Below are 14,801 nucleotides of genomic sequence, written 5' to 3'. Positions count from 1 at the left end.
TAACTGTAATATGTTTAATTCTTTTTTAGGAGGGGGATGTTGTAATAATGTTGTAATTTTGTGTGGGTATATTTTAATTGTTAGACACTTTGATTGTTTTATTACAGAAAAACAGAGTACTGTAGAAATAAAAGGTTTTTTTTAAAAAAATATTTGTTATTATCATTCCACTTCCCTAACCTTGAACTGAATTCAGCTGTCAAAATGCTTCCAGTGGGGAAAACAATTCCATTGGGGAACTTATGCATGCATAAATAACAAACAAGCTTGTGGACAATGTGTCACTCCAGGGGATTTAGGGGTATTTAAATGGGTGGCCACAATCCAAACTGCCCAAGATGGAGGGCCAAAGTCAAGTACAAATGCTAGTGGTCCCCTAACAGAATGCTGGCAGTTGCATTAGAAAGCCATGCATCATCAATGTGTCCAATGCAGGGAAAATTCTACATAAGGAGAATTTCAGAAGCTTGTCTCTTAGCACAAGAACAAGAGAAATTGTAAGTATGATTATTATTATTGACTTCTGTGGCATGTAGTCATGCTTTACTTTGACTTACTTTAGCTTCACTGTTCATACTTTTTAATACCCTTGTTGTATGATATACCCTGATGTGCAGAAGATGTAATGCCGCCAGTAAAGAAGCTTATTAGAAAAGCAGAACTCCTTATTAGACAGATTTCTGCCACACAATTAATTATTTTGACTTTTGTTGTCTCTTTCTCCCCCCCTTCACCCCACCGCCCTGCCCAGTATTAAATACAGTTTAAGTTGTTGATAACATTATCCAACTAACATTTTAAAAAATCATTCAGTGGGCTTGGCAGACGGAAGTGAATATCTTTTTAAGTGATAATAGATGCAATTAATTTGGCACAATTTGAAAGAAGAAAAGGGATGGTGAAAGAGAATTAGCAATGTGTAATTGGAAACGGTTATAGAATGAAGCGATTTAGAGGGTAATTCAGTGATGATGTGGGGAGGGGGAAGGAAGTGTATGTAACTCAATTAAAAATGAGGGCCCTGGAACTTGTAGTTTTACTTTTGTAGCATGAAGAGTGTGTTTGTGTTGGTTGTATGAAGAATGAATGGAAGATGTAGGACAACATTAAAAAAATTTGTGAGAGTTGAACCATAGAAATATGAGTGACAACAACAGTTATACGACTTCTCTTTCTACAGCACGTCCTTATGCAAATAAGGCTTATAAATGGAATAAAACCTTAACTCTTGCTGGTAATGCCAGTGATTTCATTGCCTTTATTTCATCTTTGTAGTCCCATAATAAACAGCTGCTATATGAAATGGTAATACCCTCACGGAGCTTGATAGGGTTTAACCTCACATGTCTTCTTTTGACACCAAAAGACATTTGAAAGACAGTGGAAAAATCTGAGAATGTTCAGCATGTACTAAGCAGTTTTAACCTGGTAGGCCTCTTTCCTCTGGCTTCCAGAAGGTAATTTATCAAATGCTGATGTCGAGAATAACTATGTGAAATACAGACATCAAAACACTACTGGGCTCAGAGACAGCATTGTAGTGGTGTCCACTGAAATGTAACAAGTTGCACTGGATTATAACAATGGGCTACTAGACCAGCATTTTGCCCTCACCGTGGCCAATCAAATGTGTCTGACGAGCCCAAAAGCAGGATAAGAATGCAACAGTACTCTCTCATTTGTCTTCCACAGCAACTGGTATTTACAAAAATATTGTTGAGTACCCTTCCATGCCATCTTCCATCTTCCATACCATGCCCACTTGCATGAATACCCTTCCCTGCCATCTGAACTGAGGACAACAACCACAACATCTAGACCAAATGCAGGGCTATGACTAACGTCATCAATTTTCTTTCTTTCTCCTGTATCATTTTTAACAACTTCACCTGATGAAGAAACTAATGGAGCTTTGAAAGCTTGCAACATGTATAATGTGCAATTTGCTTGGCCCAATAAAAGCATCACTGTTTTGTAGATTTTGGATGATACTATACTTTGCTGTACTTTGGTTTATGGCCAACACAGATACCCCTGGATATGTTCACAAAAATACTGTCTCTGATACTGGAAGAAGTATATGGCCATCCTGACCAATAGTGTAGCCAGTGATCCACCACAGATTTGTCCAATCTCTCTTTTAAAGTCATTCAACTACATGTCATGTTAGTGGAATGTGACAACATTTTGACTGCATTCCTGTTGGTTATTCCCAACTAAAATAAGCCCAAAGTATCCATTGTTGAATGGTGAGTCTACACTTAGGTAAATCCAATTGATTCAATGGGTCTACTGTTGTCAAGACTCATAGTAGAATTTTGGCCATTGTGTGAAGAAGTTTCAGGAATGATCCTTGGCTCTAGTGTTATGTGTGAGGGAGAAAAACTCTCTTTGTGCTTTCTCCACATTATGCCTGACTATATACACCACAAAAATGTCTTCCTTCCTTACCTTTTTTCAAAGCTAAAGAAGTGTGATTGCTGACTAGAATACCATATGGACATTATATAATGCTAGCCTTAAAAGATTTGCACTCACTGCCAAAATGTTTCCAGTCTGAATTTAAGGTGCTTGTGATGACACTTAAAGATCTAAACAGCTTGGGACCTCAATACTTGAGGGAATGTTGTTATTGTTGGTGTGTACCTTCAATTTGTTTATGATTTATGATGACCTTAAGGCAAACCTATCACAGGGGTTTCTTAGCAACATTTGTTCAGATGGAGTGTGCTTTTGCATTCCTCTGAGGCTGAGAGAGTGTGGCTTGCCCTAAGCCACCTGGTCAGTTTCTATGGCTAAGTGGGGATTTGAACCCTGTTCTCCAGTGTTGTAGTCCAGTGTTCAAACCATTACACCACACTGTGTCTCAGAGTGCTTCTCCTTATATTTCCCTGTTCAAGGATTGATGTCTGAGGAGGAGCTTCCTCTGTGTCCCACCAGTGTCACAGCATTTTGTACAGATGTGGAAAGGACTTTCTCAGTCATGGCACCCAGTTGTGGAATGCCTTCCCCTTTCAGCCCAATGGATTTATCTCAAAAGGTTAACGCATGTAGTTTTAACAACTATTTTACTCTTTAAAACCATTTTTAACTTGCTATTTGTATTTAATATATTTCAGTTTATTTAAATTATTTCTAATTTTTTTACATTGTTTTAAATATAAAGGTCCTTTTTGGACACCTGTTTACTCCATGAATCTGAGGATACAGACTCAGGGGCTAAACGGTCCACCCCTTTGGAGTGACCTGCTGCCTCACCTTTCAGCGCCGGATCAAGGCTGTGGCAACTACATGACGTTCCTTTTTGCGCTGGGGAAAAGGTGCACTTGCCTCCATAGCAGCACTTTCTCAAGCTCCTTTTGGCACCGTGTCATCTGCATGCAGCACCAAAGGAGAGCTGTGACATCGCCCACATGACGTGACGGTGGCATCAGGGCAGTATTGGGATATGCATTGTGCGGATGCCACACCCCCCACTCTGCCCCAAAGGCTGGTGTATATAATGCTGGTCTTTAGAGACTCTGTGGGGCAATACAGACCGACACTTTGTGCCAGCCTGCACACGTACTAAGACTGAGCTAGGACTGAGCATTCATACGCTCCAAGCCCTAGTTCTGCCACCCAGCCGCCATTATGGTGCGTGCCCATCCACACAGCACATGCCATGATGATGTCCATGTGGTGCAGTGTCCAAACAGCACTACGCACAAGGTTGTCATGGTGTGTGAGCATAGGCTTGCCATTTCACGGCTGCAGCCGTGACCTTCCCAGTTTTTTGACCTTGGGGAAGGTCTTTCCCGACTTCTGCATTCTGTCACCCGGGACAGCTGGACGCCTGATCTATCTTCCCTTCCAAAGCAGCCTCCATCTGTGCTGGAGAGGCTGCAGCCAGGCAGGGAGGAGGAGGGGGAGCTTTTCATTCAGCCCAGCAGAGACTCAGAACAGAAGACTTTGCAATTTGCATACCATTTGGTCCTGCTAAACAGGGGCAATAAATACCTTTGTAAGTTGGTAAACAGATCATGTGATCTAACTAACTTGCTTAGGAAGTTCTCTCTCACAATAGATCTTTCCTGTTTTCCCTTCGGTCTCTCCATCATATCTCTCTCAACTTTCCACTGAAAGATGGTGAGATAACAAACTTCTTCTACCTGAACTATTCACTAGATAGGTTAGGACAGGGGTAGGCAGCCTTTTTGAACGGGGGCCGGGTTGTGTCCCTCAGACAACTGGGGGGTGAAGCTGGGGTGGAGCTTCCACCCTCCGGGGACGGGCCGTGTGCCAGGGTGGAGCTTCCACCCCTCCGGGGGCGGAGCTGCATGCCAGGGGTGGAGCTTCCACCCTCCGGGGGCCAGGCCTCCTCCTCTTTGCTGGCCCCTGACGGGGCCCCAGGCCATGTCAGAAGCTGAGAAGAGCCGGTGGGGGCCGTCACGCTGGAGGCCTCCCCCTCTTTGCCGACCCCTGACAGGGCCCCAGGCCCGTCAGAGGCCGGCAAAAAAGCCGGCGGGGGCTGCCAGTGCTGGAGACCTCCCCCTCTTTGCCGACCCCTGACGGGGCCCCAGCCCCGTCAGAGGCAGCAAAAAAGCCGGCGGGGGCTGCCAGTGCTGGAGACCTCCCCCTCTTTGGCGGCCCGACGGGGCCCTAGGCCCCGTCAGAGCCGGCAAAAAAAGCCAGCGGGGGCCGCCAGTGCTGGGGGCCTCCCCTCTTTGCCGGCCCCAGACAAGACCCAGGCCCCGTCAGAGGCCGGCAAAAAAGCTGGCGGGGGCCGCCAGCGCTGGAGGCCTCCTCCTCTTTGCTGGCCCCTTTGCCGATGCCAGGGCCTTCCTGGAGGGCCCCGGTGATGGCATCGGGCCTCCCAGAGGCTCGCTGCCACCGCCGGAGCCCTCTTGGAGGGCCCCGGCCACCACAATGGGCCTCCCAGAGGCCGCCGTCAATGGCGGCGAAATCTCACGTGACTTTTCCTGTGATTGCGCGAGACTTTGCCTCTAGGCCGCCACCATTTTGTTTCCCAAAATGGCGGCAAAGTCTCGCGCAACCACGTGAAAGGCCACGTGAAAAATCATCCAATTTTTTCGAGTGTCCTCCATTTTTATAAAAATGTGTCCTACATTTGTCCTGGTTTGAAGGTCCTGACTTATGGCAACCCTATGTGAGCACGCCTATGGCACCCCTACCAGAATGCAAAAACAACCCACCCAGAAGCAGGTTGTTTTTGCTCCATCCAGATGCCATGGCGTGTGGTTGCCGCAGCCTCATTCTGCAGCAAAAACAGGCGACATGGAGCCGCCCATATAGGCCCTTCATCTACAAAAGCTTATGCTACAATGTCTTATGCTCAGTTATTCTCTAAGTTGCCACAAGATCCCCTTTGCATACTAATATTCTAGGCTGACACGTCTTTTGTTCTGTTTAGATTGATTTTATTTGCACCTCATCCTGAGATCTTTTGATATAGAGAGGGATAAGAATATTTACATAAATAAATAAGCAAGCTAAAGAGTCCCTAACGATGTCTTACAACATTTGAGGCTCGTAGAGGAAATGCTCCAGTAACTTGATTACTTTTTGTTTTAGTTTTAGCTTTTTAAATTATTGTAAACCACCCTGAATCCCTTTTTGGGACAAACATTTCACCCATTTTGAACCTTTTCCATTTTGTTTGGGGAGTCAGATTGGGACAGGAGGTGTAGTTATGCATTGTAACTATGGCCTAGTCTGCATGGGCCAAAAGGCCTATTTCTCCCCCATTCTGGTGTTGTCATGTTTGGATGATGCATCTACTGCAACAAATAAATCTTGGAAATAAATCCTGGAAATAAAAAAGGCCAGCTACACTTCCAAGTCAGTCTGGGGAAAAAAAGATACTACACACACACACACACACACACACACACACACACACACACCACAGAATGAGTGTTGCATTCGTCCAAGGGAGATTGCTCAGCTATGAGAGCTATATGTGACTGACTCTCAATGCACATTATGGCAGAAAATGAGCAAGCATGTTAAGAAGCATGACAAGATATTGTGAAATTACAGTTTAAAAAGATACCCCTCAATCAGAACAGGTTCCTGATTCATCTGGATACACTGGGCATCTTCAAGAAAGGGGGTAAAGAGCAGCTTTCATCAAGGAAAGCAAACAGGGATCTTATGCGGTAAGAACCATCTTTAAATCCTAAGTGAGAATGTGGTTCAAAAAGTGTTGAGCCTCCTGTGGACCAAGACTGGAATTAAAACTCTGAGAATTATATATCTGAGACTAGAGCTTTATCAAAAGAGAATGATTCCTGGGGATATTATGGCAGACAGAGAAAGACGATACTCACTTTGCCTGCTTTTGACAGTCTGTCGCTTTGGATGGAGGCTGCTTCACATCCTGCATTTTGACAGTCCATAAAGGCTAATTAAATAAATCTCCCAGGTCCAAATGCTACCTTCTTAGGAAGACTAATTCCTCTTACCCAAATAGTTAATATCAGACATCATGGGCATGTGGCTAGTTAATGTGAGATAACACATATTGCTGGAACCTACTGAACACAGATATTACCAATTAACACATGATATCAGCAATCAGCATTCCTGCCATTTATAGAACACTTCACATTCCAGTTCTCATTGCTTTAAGCCCTGTAACAATCTGAAGTTGTTTATAAAGGAAAGATGTGTGTGTCAGATGGGAAATTAAAATGCTGGACCAGGCAGAGGAGAGGGGAATTGTAACTAACCTAGAAAGGGGTACACACCCACAAACTGTGCACAATTTGAGAGTATAGATACACAAATTTTCTTCCTTTGCCATTTACTCCAGGTTAATGCCATCTTTATATTATACTAGAGATAGGCTGCAGGTACTCGTGGAATATTTGTGTGTACTTCCATTGAGTTATGTTCTAGGCAAGAGAAGAAGGCAGTGGTGATATTCTCTATAAACCTTAGATCCTCCACCCCCTTTCAGGTGAAAAAGGGAATTATTGCTATGTGCCTTCAAGCTGATTCTGATTTATGGCAACCCCATCATAGGGTTTTCTTAGCAAGATTTATTCAGAAGTGGTATGCAATTGTTTTCTTGTGAGACTGAGGAGATTATCACATAGGGTAAGGAGGGAACACTTCAGTCCTTACCCTGTCTTTATCGCAACCACGCTTATCCCATCCTTGTCTCATCAGTGGTACTTGTCATTGGATTAATGAGAGTTTCCATTAATACAAAGTGATGGGGCCAGTGACAGGAAAAGGACAGGATAAGCGGGACATTGTTTGATAATCGTATCGCGATTGTGCAATAAGAATGACTGAAGGAAGGGATAAGGGCAGACGTCATCTGATAATCTTCACGAGATTGTGCCATAAGGACAGGGTAAGGACGGGAGCATTCCATCCTTTACACCATGTAATAATCTTCTGAGAGAGTATGCCTTCCCAGGACGACCCAGGGGGTTTCCATGACTGACTGGGGATTTGAACCCTGGTATCCCACAATCCTAGTCCAACACTCAAATGAAGAACTGGATAGAAATGCACAATCCAGGTTGCTGTGACTGACCAGCAATGAGATCTCTAAATGATCAGGCTAAATATAAATACTGCCTTTGCCCAGTTGATATAGCAGTACCCTTAATTTGCTGCTCTCCAATCCTAGCCAGTGGCCTCAGTACCTCAGAGGAGGGATGTCCAGGTCTAGATTTGGCTGCACTCTCTTACAGGGTGCACCCTTGGCTACAGATCGGTGCTCACCATTAAACAGAGTAAGACAGCTGATGATGCTGTGGGAAGAAGGAGGTGAGGAGAGCATTGTTTTGTCTGCCATGAGTCTTTCCCATTAAGTTAGTCTGCCATGCTCAGTGCAGGATACAGTCTAGTCACTAGTGTTGAAGAAAGATTCATGTGCCAAGCCAGTTGGCGCTTGTGAATGCAAAAGGAGAAGGTGCCATTTTCCCGCTCCCTAGCCAGGTAGCCAAATGTTTTGATGTGGCCTTGTTTGGCTTGCCCTGATAGCACAGCTGGTGCACCACTACTGATGTACCTATACTCTAAACACCTGGGGTGGGGGTGGGGTAGAACCACTGGGTCTCAGCAAGTTCAACACAAAAGCTCCTGAGGGTTAAAAGGTAGGAAGGAACAAAAGTTCTTCACATGTTTTTTTCTTGTTTAAGACAGCTGCCACTCTGCCATTCTTCTGATTAATACATTACCCACTTCTGTCATAATTAATAATTGTTACTATTAATGTGAAGAACTACTCCTTTCCCTATCCCTCCTACTCCACCTCAGTACAGTCAAGCCCTCCAAACCAGGTGATATCAGTTATCAAGTTGATCAAGATGGCCCCCTGACTAGAAATAAACACATTCAGCGGACAACGGCACACTGATAATCAAACCACCTATCTCTGAAACAGACTGGGTTTAATATTTAGGATATTGATTGAGTGATGCACCATGTGCTGTCGACTGCATATATTTCTGGAATCTGAAGAACCCTTACCACAGCATGATGAAGGATCCTACAGTCTTTAAGGGAAGCTATGCAGGAAAAACTCATTCATGCATAAGAGCTGATATTGAAGATTGAAAGGATTGAGAAAAGGGCACCTCATGATTGACATCCTCGTGCCACCTGGTGACAAGAGGCTATGGGGAAATCTTTGAGATACTTGGGTTCCATGGACTGTCAGGGAGAAACCCATTATAGACAAAGAATGATTAAAGGTGTTTACGTACTCATGTCTATTTGCCCCCATAATTAAGAGCTTCCAAATTGAGGCTTATGGTGACTTTTAAAGGCCTGTACAACTGAAAGAGGTGAACCTATTTGCATCCACTTCTTTAGTTCACCTCTTTTATGATGATCAAGGGAATTCAGAAAGATTTTTGGCAATATTCATTCTTCATTCTGTCTGACAACCAAAAGTTCTTCTTTGAAGCTTCCCTGGATCTTGTATGGCACTGTATATGGATTCTCAGCAAGTTCATAAATGAATGCAAAATACACATTTACTGTAGAAAAGTCTTTCAGTAATTAGTACCAATCATATAGGCCATGGACTGAAGACAGAATTTGAAGTAATGAGTCTTTAGTTAAAGATCTGTTTCAAAGCCTCATCAAGTCTCCAAGGGAATATCTCGAGGTATCACTAGGAATCACCTAGGCTTTGTCTCTTGAGACAGGCAAGAAGGCACACAGATAAGCACCAGTCAGAGTTATTTGTACTATGAGTTGGATCAGTTTACTCATGGAGTACTGTTCCCATATTTCCTGGCAAAACCTGGAAAAAATTCTTATCGGAATTTTGGTTATCATTATTTCTAATTATTGTTTCCATTTCAACAGTGATTTATGTAGAACTTTGTATTATGCAGAAAGTTTTGCTGCCATTTCATTGTAGTGTCAACCTTTCTATGCTTAGAAGTTACCATACCCTTTCAAACATTGTGGTTCTGATTTCCAGATAGGCAGGAATTGGGGGTGGGTGTGATCTTGATTGTAACATGGATGGGCTGCTCATCAGGCTTCTGGAGTATAGATTTGTTGTATTGACATTTAGAACTTTATCGCACCTGTTTTTTTCTCTGTTTGAAGTACGGAAAGAGGACATTCATGTGTGCGCGCGACCTGCAAAAAATGCATTTTATCACACACACCAACATCCTCCAAAAGGCCCCATTCCATCCCCCAGTGCCCAGCCATCCCCATCCAGTGCTGAGGCGTGTGAAATCTCCTGGTTGGAAGTCTTCCGACCAAGCAAAATGGCACCTGTCAGCACTGGATGGGGATGGCTGGGCGCCGGGGGATGGAATGGGGCCTTTTGGAGGACATTTTTGTTTGCGATAAAATGTGTTTTTTGCAGCTCGCGCGTGCACATGAGTGTCCTCTTTCCGTACCTGAAACGGAGAAAAAAACAGGTGCAATAAAGTCCTTAGTTTCATTGTTAGGGCAGGTGCAGACATACACACATGAAACTATTTGCATACTCTCTGTAACCATTATCTCAGTGGTACTCAGACTTTTTACTCTTAGGACCTCCTCCCCCCCCTTTACTCCGCCCCACTCACTAGCATCTAAATAAAAATATTTTGGTTTTTTATTGTACGTATTTTCATTTGCACATTTATGTATATTCATATTTTAACATTTTATAAGGAAATAATATTGTTCAAATTAGGATGGTTTTTTAAAATCAATTCATTATTTAACTCAATACATGTCTAAATTTTACACATAAAAGTTTGGGAGGAGGGGAAGGAGGAGGCAAGATTAGGGCCTCCAAGTCTTGTGCCCTCCCTTGAGCAACTCTTGCGTCCCCCCTGGAAATCCTGCCCCATCATTTGAGAACCACTGCATTACATTTGCCTTGGTCCCATCCTATGGAATCCTTAAGTTTGTAGTTTAGTGACACACAGGAGCACTCTGGTTGAGAAGTCTAAATACTCTTCCCTAAGATGCCAGTCCCAGAATTCTATAGGATGGAGTCATGGCAGTTAAAGTGGAATGGTAGTGTTGTAATTGTGCAGTGTGAACAAGCCCAAGTATTCTTCAGTTAAAACACTAGCCAGCTTTTCAGTGGCCATGTTCTGTCATGCTAGAGGAAATTAATCTTCCTAACTGAATCACTACAGTGGTCACCCTCAAGGGATTAAGTGCAGAAAGTGTGACTCAGGCTGCTAAAACCTTTTTATTTGATAATAAATGTTGATGGAGGAGTTGGAGAGGGCCATGGCATGTCAAGCTCTTGAAACTATTCAGAGAGGCCAGTCTTTTCCCATTCTTGACAGACAAGAGGGCTGACTAAAAACATGTTGTGTCTGTCTTTCTAATTTCCACATATATTTCTCCCCGTGATTATTTTGAGCATGGTTACCATACAGTGGGCCCTTGGTATCTCCTGGATTGGTTCCAGGACCTCCCATGGCTACCAAAATCCATAGATGCTAAAGTCCCATTAAATACAGTAAAATGGTGTCCCTTACATAAGATGGCAAAAACAAGGTTTGCTTTCTGGAATTTTTTTATTTTTTTAAAAAAAATATTTTCAAGCCATGGATGAAAAAAAATCTGTGAATACGGAGGGCTGATCGTATTATAAAACCTAACAAAGGGTTATCTATTTAACTTTTTGATACCACTGCTGAAACAGGAAGGGTGTTGGTTTTGATGGCTGGAAGAATGAAGGAAAGGAAGAAAAGAGGTGGAAGGAGGAGGTGGAGGAAAGTATAGAAACTCAAGAGTCCAGCATTTTGTTTAGAAAAGATCTATTATCTCTCCCCCTCCTGCCTTTTCCCACCTGTGCTGTGACAGATGGACGAAAGGGGCCCAGAAGAAAGTGTTAATTGCTCTTTTTTATGCTAGTAGTTTGGATGTCCAGGAGACCCTCTAATTAAAGAATCTGTGAGAGAACTGGTCGTCTGGCCTGTGCCATTTCCATCAAAGTTGTAACATGAAGAAAGGGCAATGGTCGTCCAATTATTTGACAGCTTGAAGATGCATACAGGGTAAGGGGATAAAGATGGCAGAAAGGCCGGATTGTTGTCATGTTATAATGCAAGCTTATCTATTTTAAAATGTCTATTAAAAGCGAAGGTGGGCTGGCTGTGTTTTATTCCACTGCTGTTCTGCACCAAGGGATTAAGTGCAGAATTTAGTATCCCAACAATCTCAATTTTCATTGTTTGTTTGTGTTTTAAACCTTCAGGTTTCTAGTCCTTATGGGTGGGAGGACAGTCTATGCTCAGAGGTTGTCCATCACTGGCAACTTTCTTCTGCCTTTTATAGCTGGGCCAGCAAATCATTAATTTGAATGAACAAAAGCAGACTGTTTTCTTATCATCCCAAGACCTGAATTTATAGTATCCACATGCTGAGGTAATTATTGATAAATAATTTAATATTGTAAAAACTGACATATCCATTTAGGTGCATTCCTGTTATATTGTTTAACTGTATTGAGGTGCTGACCTCTATTAGACAGCAAATAATCCTATTAAAGATTGGTCATTTACCACCTCCTCCCACTTTCTCTCTGACTGGGATTTTATTCACAGTTTACTCCATTCTCATAGACTGGTTATTAGTGAATGTGGACTAGTTGGTGTAGAATTCGGCACCATCATAATCACATTTGATAACCAGTTCTGAACAAGCTGAAGATCACGGTTGTAAATGAAAACGTTCTCTACATTTAATAGCTCTGGGAATTGTATGTGATCATGCTGTGTGACCAACTAAAATAAAATAATAATAAAAAATGAATTAGATTATTTGCTAATGCCAAGGCACATTAAATATTTTTGACAACAATGAAAATGCTTTCTAAATTGTAATTAGACTGGAAATTATTACACAAAGTCGGCTTCCCTGTAATCCTTTAAAATCAGAGGGGTTGTAATTGGCCTTAGAGATTCAACACTGCTTTGTGCTTCATTTTCCAGAAGTTCTGGTTCTGCATATGTAATAGCTGGATCCTTTGTGGCTGTGATAGGAAAGAAGAAGAAGAACCATCAGGGAGGGGGAAGTGTGAAGCAAGTAAAGCAACTGCATTATTTCCCTCACTTTCAACACATGTTAATGGATAGAATGTAATTCCAAACCATGTTTGCCATTGTTGATCTGGATTAAATAATAGAGTGTAGAAGATATGACCCTCTATATGGAAAAATTGCTCAAAATCCAGAATTTGGCAAAGGTCCTTATGGGATTACAGGTCCCAGAATCCCACCAGCCAGCATGGCCACTGGGAAGGGATTATGAGCCTAGATGTAGCAGGTTTGCACTTAATTTACATTGTTTTTGCAGTTGTGGTGGTATTTATCAATGACAGTATGAACATTTTGGAAGAATGCCCATCTGTGTCAATGGACCATTCTTCCAGGACCTTATTGATTGTGCTACTGAGACTGATGCCTTAAAACCAGTGATTGAATGGTAATAAAATAACTAACAATCATAGGCTAGTTCTATAGGGAACAATCCAATTACCCTTAGTGATGCACAGAGGACAAGATGCTGAGGATCTGAAAGGATACAGTCCTGTTGGGAGCTTATTGTTTGCAGTTTGTTTTACTAAAATCCATCCTGCTAGTGGGAGGAGCACAAGGGCAGAAATCTTGGTGCTGTTCTTGACAATGTAAAGCACTCACCTGCACATGGAAGATATATGGGCCTACACTTTCTCATGTTATTAATAGAATCATAAAATCATAGAGTTGGAAGAGACCACAAGGACCATCCAGTCCAACCCCCTCATATGCATGCCATGTTGTTGGTGTGTTGTTCTGTGGAGGGATATCTATGCAGGGAGGCCCTTCCTCCTTCTGGTCATGTGGCACTGGGAATAAAGTATTCCAAAGTCCAGAGATAAAACTTGAATTCCATTAGCAATACAAAGAGGTACTTCTTCTGAGATTCATGACGTCACCCAAGAAATCTTAGGAGACAATCTCTCAAGGATGGAAACATTTGGGATCTCAGAAAAAGTACCTCTTTGTATTGCTAGTAGAATTCAAATTTTATCTCCTGGAAGCCAGTGGAGCTTTCAAAGCTTGCATTGAATATTTTGTACATTTTGGTTGGTATCAGTGGCTTTTGGATGTTATTGTACTTTGCTATATGGTCAACATGGCTACCCCTGAATATGTTTTCTTAATACAGTCTACTATTTGAGATACAGTGCTTCTTAGCACTAGTCACTAGAGAACACAAGCAGGAGGGCTCAATGGCACTTATGCCGTGCTTCAGGTATTCTCATGTTCTTCTTGTTGGCTACTTGGAGAACCAAATTCTGGAGTAAGGTGACTTTTGGTATCATCCAGTTTTCCACAAGCAGCTTCCCTTATATTCCTAGGAAGCTTCAGCACGACTGTACAAATGGCACCCAGCAACCTGCAGACTTTAGCCAAGATGTAAGGGACTTGGCATGTGGAGTTATACATTAATAGTATTGCACAGCTTTCGTGTTGATTGGGAATGTTGCTCAATTGAACCATGGCACTAAATGTGAAAATGAATGTCCATCTTAACGTACAATGCATATACATGAACAATGTGAATTAATGCACATTGTGAAATGCACATCTACAACCTGGAATTGAATGCAGATGTTCTACATTGCACAAAAACTGCTCAACCACTTCCATAGAGGAGCTTGTGGAAAACCCCAACAGGATTCCAATATTTGAGTCCCTTGACCATGAAGAACCTTCTCTCATGGAGTCCCCATTAATTTTGGTGGGATGTGAAAAAAACCTGGATTGTAACTGTCTCTCTCCCCCCCCCCCCCTTTCAGTTTTAGTGATGAATAGGAAAGATCTTTGTGGCTTGAAAAGAAGTCCCCAGAGGGATCATGTGAATCAGCCAAGAATCATCTCAATTTGACAAAAGAAAGCCTGCTTCCTACCATATAATTTCCCCCTTTAAAAGGCACAAAAACAATAACAGCAAACCCCCCACAGCGTATTCCTTATGAGGGAAAATAACAAGGCAAATTTTGGCCTCGCTGGTTACTTTTTGTCAGCGTTTCTTGAAATGGATCTTCTCCAGATCAGATTTATTTTCCAGCCAGACTGAGGCCTCCAGCTATGAATGCAATCCTTAATTAAGGTCTCTTCCTAGGCAACATGTTAAGTTTTACTGCTGTCCCTTCAGGACAGCCAAATATTTTTGTATTACAAAGTTTTGGGAGGTTCTTCATTCATTGCTGAATGATACATAGAACGGACTGAAAGCTGTTAAACTTCTGTTGCACAAAGGTTATATAAGATATCGGGGGGGGGGACGGACCAGTAGTTTGCACTGTGTGG

This window comes from Sceloporus undulatus, chromosome 1 (genome assembly GCF_019175285.1).
Source record: "Sceloporus undulatus isolate JIND9_A2432 ecotype Alabama chromosome 1, SceUnd_v1.1, whole genome shotgun sequence".
NCBI lineage: Eukaryota > Metazoa > Chordata > Lepidosauria > Squamata > Phrynosomatidae > Sceloporus > Sceloporus undulatus.
The sequence above is the reverse complement of the archived record's forward strand: the minus strand, read 5'-3'. Positions refer to the sequence as shown.